Raw genomic sequence first — 8,685 nt, 5'->3', positions numbered from 1 at the left:
TGGTTTTAATTCACATCTCTCTGATGGCTAGTGAGGCTGAGCATCCTTTCATATGACTCTGGGTCTTCTGTATGTCCTCCTTGGAGAAGTTCTGTTCAGGTCATTTGCCCATTTTTTAATTGGATTGGGGGTCTTCCTGGAGTGGAGGCCTGTGAGTTCTTTATATATTTTGGCGATCAAACTCTGAGGTATCATTTGCAAATACATCTTCCCATACAATGGGCTCCTTTTCATTTTGCTGATGTTTTCTTTAGCCATGCAGAAACTTTTTATTTTGAAGAAGTCCCATTTGTTTATTCTTTCCTTTTTGTCCCTTGCTCTAGGGGACATATTGGTGAAAATATTGCTGCATGGAATATCTGAGATTTTTCCTGCCTATGTTCTCCTCTAGGACTTTTATGGTGATTGAATTTCCTTTTTTTTTCTTTTTTCTTTTTTCTTTTTTTTTGCTTATAGCTGTCCAGATCTCCCAACATGATTCATTGTAGAGGCTATTTTTACTCTATTTTATGCTCCTGCCCCCTTTGTCAAATATTAATTGACCATAGAGACATGGGTATATTTCTGGACTCTCTATTTTGTTCCATGGATATGTGTGTCTGTTCTTATGACAGTACCAAAGTGTTTTGAGTACAGTGGCCTTGTAATATAGTTTGATATCAGATATTGTGATCCCTCATACTTTGTTCTTCTTTCTCAAAACCGCTGTGGGTTGTAGGGAACCGTTTCGTGTGTCGAGGGAATGTAGCTCAGCCCTCACGTGGAAAACCAACGGGGTGCAAGTCGGCACACAGGACCACGCCCGCAGATAGGTTTTCCTGTGGGGAATCAGGCCTGAATTGTACCTAGACTGCTATGAGACTTGGTTTTGCTAACACTCCCTCACCCTGAATTGAGGCAGCAAGGGCTTACTGCAACTTCCTCAAGTCTGAGCTAAACCTCCCAAGTATGGAGTGTGTCCGGTTCAACCACTTTTCCCCCTGATCTGCAACATCCTTCTCTTTGAAGTAATTAGCAACACTCTTCCCTTTGTTATCTGTAAAAGGTAGTCCCCTGCAGTGAACCTGTGCATAGTCAATGAGGACTACCCTCCATGTAGTGTACCCAGAGAAGCAATAAAAGCTTGCCCAGGCAGGGACTGAGGGCTCTGGCCCTCTCGCCCTCTCTCTCTCAGAGAGTGGCTATGCCGTCCCTTTTTCTCCACAGGACTTCTGTAGTCCGTCTGTATTTGTTCTCTAGCGGCCACAATACACAGATCCAGCCGGCCAGGATCTGCCACATTGGGTATTCAGGGTTGTTTATGGTTCCATATCAATTTTTGAAGTGTTTGTTCTGTGTCTGTGAAATATGATATTGGTATTTCAACAAGGACTGCATTGAATCTATAAATTGCTTTGGGTACTATGGACATTTTGATGATGTTAATTCTTCCAGTCCATGAACACGGTATATGATTCCATTTATTTGTGTTTTCCTTAATTTCTTTGTGTTTTTTTTTTAATGAGTTCATTTATTTATTTATTACTCGAGAGAGGGGAAGGGAGGGAGAAAGAGAGGGAGAGGAACATCAGTGTATAGTTGCCGCTCGTGCACCCCCTACTGGGGACCTGGCCCCCAGCTCAGGTATGTGCCCTGACTGGCAGTGGAACCCATGACCCTTTAGTTCACAGGATGGCACTCAATCCATTGAGCCACACCAGCCAGGGTGGAAACCTATATAATCTTATTAACCAATGACACTCCAATAAATTTAATTTAAAAATAAATAAAATTAAGAAATAAATAACATTACTTGCAAGAAAGATCTAATGGTGACAAATTCCCTCATTGTTTCCTTTGTTTGAGAATGTATTTATTTCCCTTTCACTCTTGAAACACAATGTCATGAAGTACAGAATTCTTGATTGGTACTTTTGCTTCTCTATACATGTTGAATATTTCATTCTACTCTCTTCTTGCTTGTGTAGTACTATGATCTGATTGTTTGGGCTCCCCACCCCTAAAATTCTATGGTAAAATTCTGAACCCCAAGGTAATCATAGTAGGAGGTGAGTCCTTGGAAGATGATTAGGTCATGAGGATGGAGCCCACATGAATTGCATTAGGGTTTTTTTGTTTGTTTGTTTGTTTGTTTGTTTGTTTTTTAAGAAAAGGCTCTCCAGAGAGTTTCTTAACCCATTCTAGTATGTGACTGCAGATAGAATGAGAAGTCTGCCACCCAGAAGAGGGATCTCACCCCACCATGCTGGAACCCTGATCTCAGACTTCCAGCTTTCAGAGCTGTGATAAATAAATGGTTGTTGCTTTTGAACCACCCAGTCTGTGGTACGTTGTTATAGCAAAACAAATAGACTAAGACACTTTTTTTTTCTTAAGCCCTGGCTGGCATAGCTCAGTGGATTGAGCGCGGGCTGCGAACCAAAGTGTCGCAGGTTCGATTCCCAGTCAGAGTACATGCCTGGGTTGCAGGCCATGACCCCCAGCAACCACACATTGATGTTTCTCTCTCTCTCTCTCTCTATCTCCCTCCCTTCCCTCTCTAAAAATGAATAAAGAAAATCTTTTTTTTTAAAAGACACTTTTTTTCTGATAAGAAGTCAGATGCCATTTTTATCTTTGTTTCTCCATATGCAAGGTATTTGTATTTTCCTCTGGCTTCTTTCAGAATATTTCATTTATCTTTGATTTCTGTAGTTCAAAATTATTTCCTTCAGAGAAATGTTGGCCAATTATCCTGCTTGACATTCTCTAGATTCTGAATCTGTGGTTTGGGATTTGACATTAATTTCGAGAAATTTTCAGTCACGAGTTTTTTCAAATGTTTCTCTTGTTACTTGCTTTCTTCTGCTTTTGGTATCCCATGTCCACTTATGTTGCACCTTTTGAGGTAGACCCATAGTCTTTGAACAGTTTGTGCTTCTTTTTCAGTGTTTGTTCTCTCCAATTTGTTTGGTTTTCAGGTTTATGGAGATACTCGCATGCTCAGATACGTTCTCCTCTACCATGTTCAGTCTACTAATAAGCAAGTCAAAGGCATTCTTTATTTGTGTTACAATGTTTTTCATCTGTAGCATTTTTTTCATTCTTTCCTAGAATTTCCATATCTGCTTGCATTGCCCATCTGTTCTTGCATGCTGTCAACTTTATCAAATACAGCCCTTAGTTACTAACCATAGTTGTCTTAAATTCCCAGTCTAATAATTCCAACATCCTACCACGTCTGGTTCTGATGCTTGCTCGTGCCATCTAAATTGTGTTTTTTGCCTTTTAGCTTGGCTAGCAGTTTTTCTTGATGCCAAGGCATGCCATACAAAGTAAAAGGAACTGCTATACATAGACCTTCTTTTTTTAACATTTTTAAAAGATTTTATTTACTTATTTTTAGACAGAGGGGAAGGGAGGGAGAAAGAGAGAGAGAGAAACATCAATGTGTGGCTGCCTCTTACAGTCCCTGCACCGGGGAACCTGGCCTGCAACCGAAGCATGTACCCTGACTGGGAATGGAACCAGTGATCCTCTGCTTTGTAGTCTGGCACTCAATCCACTGAGCCACTCCAGTCAGGTACATAGATCTTGACTAATGTAGTGGTGAGGCGTGAGGGTAGGGGAAGCATTCTATATCCCATGATTAGGTCTAAGTCTTTTAGCAATCTAATACCTATGGACAGTGAACCTCACAGGTGTTTCTCAGTATTTTTCTCCCCTACCCCCACCCCCGGTACCTCCTTAGCTGGAACAGGATGGCTAGAGTGGGTTGGAAGTGGGCTAAGGTAGGTGTTTCCCTCCTCCCGTGTGGAAAGTTAAAGCTGACTGGAGTTGCGTATTTTCTTTCCCTCAGATTAGTTAAGGTATGATGAAACCCCAGCAGGTTAGGCCCTGATTAACTAACATCTCCTCAGACAGGTCTTATTAAGATTTAAATACTCTGGCATATTTCACAATAGATTCTCTTCCCTCCTGCTGGATGTATGAGGGATTTTTTAAATGATGTGTGCTATAAAAATCTAGTTGGGCTCCTGAGCATAAAACTCACAAAAGTACGGGGGCCCCTATGACTGGGACCCCCCTGAAGTTTTTAACTCTCAAAGTTGTCTACCCTGAATCTCCAGCAATTCTGCTTCCCTTGGGGGTTGCTATTGAGTATCTGCTCTGGTAAGCTGTGACTCCCAATATCTGCCTCTCTTTTCACACCTGGGGGCAGTGGTTTGCCCTGTGTTCTCCCTGCTCTTATAAAACCATTAAGAGTAGTTAATATTTCAGTCTGTTCAGTTTTGTGACTTATTAGGATGGAGTGGCTTCTTCCAATATCTTTACTAGCAGAACCAGAAACCAGGAGTTTGAATTTCATTTTGAAGAGTCTTTTCCAGTAGGAACTAGTGCCGATACCTTACAGGGTTCTCCAGGAAGTTCTGAATGAGAGCTTAATATATGGTGCTATTTCTAGCAAAGCCAGGAGTCAACAGTCCAGGCATTACGGAGTGGAAATGGGAGTAGTAGCTCTCATTGTTAGCCCTAGGGGCTAATCAAGACAGTTTTGGCTTCCTGTCCTCATGACCTTACTGATGGCCTAGAAGTCTTTGTTTCCAATGGAGAAATACTTTCACCAGGAGAAAAAACAATGATTCTTTTGAAATAGAAACTAAGATTGTCACGATGCAAAACGTAAGAGTCCTGAAATCTTGCCTTTTGTGACAGCATGATGGATCTAGAGAGTATTATGCTAAGTGAAATAAGCTAGTCAGTGAAAGACAAATACCCACATGACCTCACTTATATGTGACATCTAATGAGCAAGATAAACTGATGATAAGATAGAAACAGAGGTGTGGATGCGTGGAACAGACTGACGGCTGTCAGGGCGGGGAGGGAAGACTGGAGGAAAGAAGTTGAAGGGATTGCACAAAGAACACACATGCAGGACCCATGGAAATGGACAATGACCTGCTGATGGCCTGAGGGAGGGGGAGGCGGGGACTAGGTGGAGGTGGGCAAAGGGGAAGAAAGTGCCATAGCATAAATAATGAAATAGAATAAGAAAAAGACTGCTACAGTGCCACTTTGGGTTTCTCACCTCTAAATCAATAGGTCAAAAACAGAGTTACTGTGCTAGCTGATGTGATTACTCCTAACTACCCAGGAGAAATTGGACTGCTACCATACAGTGGTGGTAAGAAGTATGTGTGGAATACAGAAGAGCTTAGGGCCTGTCTTAGTATTACCATGATGTGTGACTAAATCGATGAAAGACAACAACACAATCCATGCAGTACTACTGATGGCCTAAGATCTTTCAGAATAAAGGTTTAGGTCACCTCATTAAACAGTCACAATCAGGTGAGGCGCTTGCTGAGGTCAAAGTAACATGGAGAAGAGTGAAAGAAGGTAGTCATAAATACCAGGTAAAACCATGTGACCAGTTGCAGGAATTAGGACTGTAATTGTCGTGAGGATTTCTTCCTGATTTTGCTTTGAATGTGTTTGTGTAATTAACCAAATACCATTGTTTTCACCTCTTATCCCCTCTTTATGGAACCTAAGGTGTACGGACTTTATATCATTTAATATTCTTAGTTTTACATGATAGTATTTAAGTTATGGGGCATTGAGGAGAGGAAATATCACGCAAGGACTTTTTATAACCTCTTCTAGAGAAATGGTAAGTGGTTGTATGCAGGTTAACTGTGTGATGATACATAGAAGTATGACCTTATTATTGACTTTATTTTGAGTAGCCTCCAGCAATCATCAAAATACCGTTTAAACGCTTCTGCCAGTTTGGGAACCTAACACTTTCTGCTTTAGGTAAGCAGATATCAACTGTATTCTCTGTCTCTGATTTCAGGGGGTGGTTTTCAAGGAAACGAGTTTTTCACATTTTTTAAAAATTATAGCTGACATGCAATATTAGACTACTTTCAAGTGTGCAATACAGTGATTAGACATGTATATAACTTACAAAGGGATCACCCCAGGTAGTCATAATTGCTTATGAAAATACAATTCTTTCACCCTAGGATCAGGGAGAAGATGAGGATGTTTAGTCTAACCAATTGTATTCATATTGCACTAAAGGATCCAGTCTGTGGACTACACAAAACAGAGAGAGCGAGGGTGGGGAGAAAGAATGGGAGAGGGAGAAGAATGGAGGGAGGAAGGCAAGAAAAGGAAGAAAGAAATGGCATTCAAACTAGAAAGCAGGAAATAAAACTCCCTTTATTTACAGATAAAATGATCTTGTAAAGAGGAAACCTAAGGAAATCAATAAAGCTATCAAATAAATGAATAAACAAGTTAAGCAGTTTACCAAACACAAGATCAATATACAAAAATCTACTTTATTTTTATACATTTGCAATAAACAGACTTAAGTATTCAGAAATAAACTTTACAAAACAAGTGCTAAACTTATACCCTAAAAACTACACAAGATTGTTGACAGAATTAAAGATCTAAATAAATGGAAAAACTGTTAGGGTGGTCGGTGACACAGGCCATGAAAGAATTCACAAAGAGAAGAAAGTATAGAGAGTAAAGTTTTCATTCACTCTTCAGGAAAGGAGAGGGCATGGTGTGGAGAGACACAGCAGCATTGAGGGGTGGGGGCTTTGAGCTTTTATTGGATTATAATCACAATAATTAGCAATTGTGTTTAAAAAAAAAAGGTTGGGGGTTGCTGTCGTGTGGCTCTGGGCTGTTGGGGCATTGAAACACGAAGTTGCAGGGTGTTCCAATGATATCTCCTGCCTGTGGCTGTAGGTATCAGTCAGTCCCGTTCTGTTCTTTCTTCCAGTAATTTCCAGTCCTGGGGACAGAAGCTCAGAAGAGTACAATGGCAGGCATGTTTAACAAGGTCATAGGCCTGCTAGGCAAATGGTGTCACGATAGCAAATGGGGCTGGCTTTGTCCTTTCAAAACCCATACCCTGTTCATCAGCCAAAAGATGTAACATTGTTAGATGACAATACTTCCCCAAAATAACTTACAAACTTAATGCAACCTCATTCAGAATCCCAGCTTACTTTTTTGTGTAATTTTACAAACCGACTCTAAATGTGTATGGAATTGTGAGGGACCCAGAATAGCCAAAATGCCTGAAAAAAAATAAACCAAAGTAGGAGGACTCACATATCCTGATTGAAAAACCTACTACAAAGCAATGGTAGTTCAAGCCAGTGTGGTACTGGACCAAACAGATAGATATATAGAAAATGGAATGGAACGGAAAGCACAGAAAGCAACCCAAGCATCTAAAGTCAACTGATAATCCAAAAGTTTCCAAAAGAATAGTCTTTTTAACAAATGGTGTTGGGATAGCCATGGGAAAAAGAAGGAAGTCAGAAACTAACACCGCATATAAGTGTAAGAGCTGAAACAATAAAACACTTAGAAAACAACATTGGAGGGAATGTTTATAACCTTGGATTCAGCAAATAATTCTTATATAGAACACCAAAAGCATGAGTAATGAAGGAAAAATAGATAAATTAGAATTGATCAAAATTAAAACATTTGTGATCAAAGAACACCAACAATAAAGTGGAAAGACAACCCACAAATGGGAGTACTTACTGGTAACTATATGAGGTTAAGGTATCTGATAAGAGACACATCAAGAACACATAAAGAACACAAATAAGTAAAAGAAATAAATTTTTAAATGTGAAGAGAACCTGAATTGGTATTTAGCCATGGAAAATGTACCAATGTTCAGTAAACACATAAAAAGATGTTTAATCATTAGTTATTAAGGAAATGCAATTCAAACCCACAATGAATTCCGTGTTCCATGCACAAGGCTGGCTACTGTCAAAAAGTCAGATTAGAAAAAGTACTAGTGGGATGTGGAAAAAAAAATTCTCGTACACTCCTGGCAGGAATTTAAAATGGTGCAGCTATTTTGGAAATAGTCTTGGAGTTCTGGTGCAGGAGATAGCATAGGAAGAATCCTGAGACTGTGCTACTGTTGCTGGCCAGAGGCTAGTGTCCTGGGTGCCAGGTGACACCTTTTAACACTGAGGTAGCAGCTAGGAATTGATAGGGGACTCACGATTTGGACAATTTTAGCTTAAGGTAAAAAGTTCTGAGTCTAGCAAGTAATGTGTATGCTAAAGCTTTTGTTTCAGAAACTACAGATAAGGCCCATCCTGGCTCCTGGGAAAAACAGCTGACCTCCTGGGGTACTGATAGAAGATTACCGCCTGGGGACATCCAAACCTTTGTTCCAGGGAGAGCTGACGACCACCCCACCCCCTTGGGAACAGCTAACTGCCCAGGACAGGAATGTTGCAGCTTCTGAATCTCAAAGCCCTCACCGAACCTTGTTTGTCCTCCCCCACCCCCCTTATAAAAGGTCTGGCCAAGAAAGACAAGGGAAGATGGTTTGTTAGGGTGTGAACCCACCATCTTCTCGGACCCCCGGCCATCTGAATAGAGCACCCATAAAAGGTTCAATCGCTGCCATTGCTTATTGGATTTGGTAGTGACAGGCAGCCCGAACGCCAGTGTCTTTTCTGGTTACAGAATGAGTGGCCAGAAGGGAAATAAAGGCAGAAGCCTCGCCATTACACTCCAACAAACAACTTCATATAGGAGGCTCAAAGCCAAAGCTCACACAAGGACCCAGTAATCCTGAACCTGGTCCAATAAGGTTGCCAGGCATCCCTAACAACACTACATAAAAACTAC

The sequence above is a fragment of the Phyllostomus hastatus genome, unplaced genomic scaffold (assembly GCF_019186645.2).
Source record: "Phyllostomus hastatus isolate PE091 unplaced genomic scaffold, TTU_PhHast_1.1 phas_contig_10, whole genome shotgun sequence".
In the NCBI taxonomy this organism is placed as follows: Eukaryota; Metazoa; Chordata; class Mammalia; order Chiroptera; family Phyllostomidae; genus Phyllostomus; species Phyllostomus hastatus.
Note: the sequence above shows the minus strand (reverse complement) of the source record.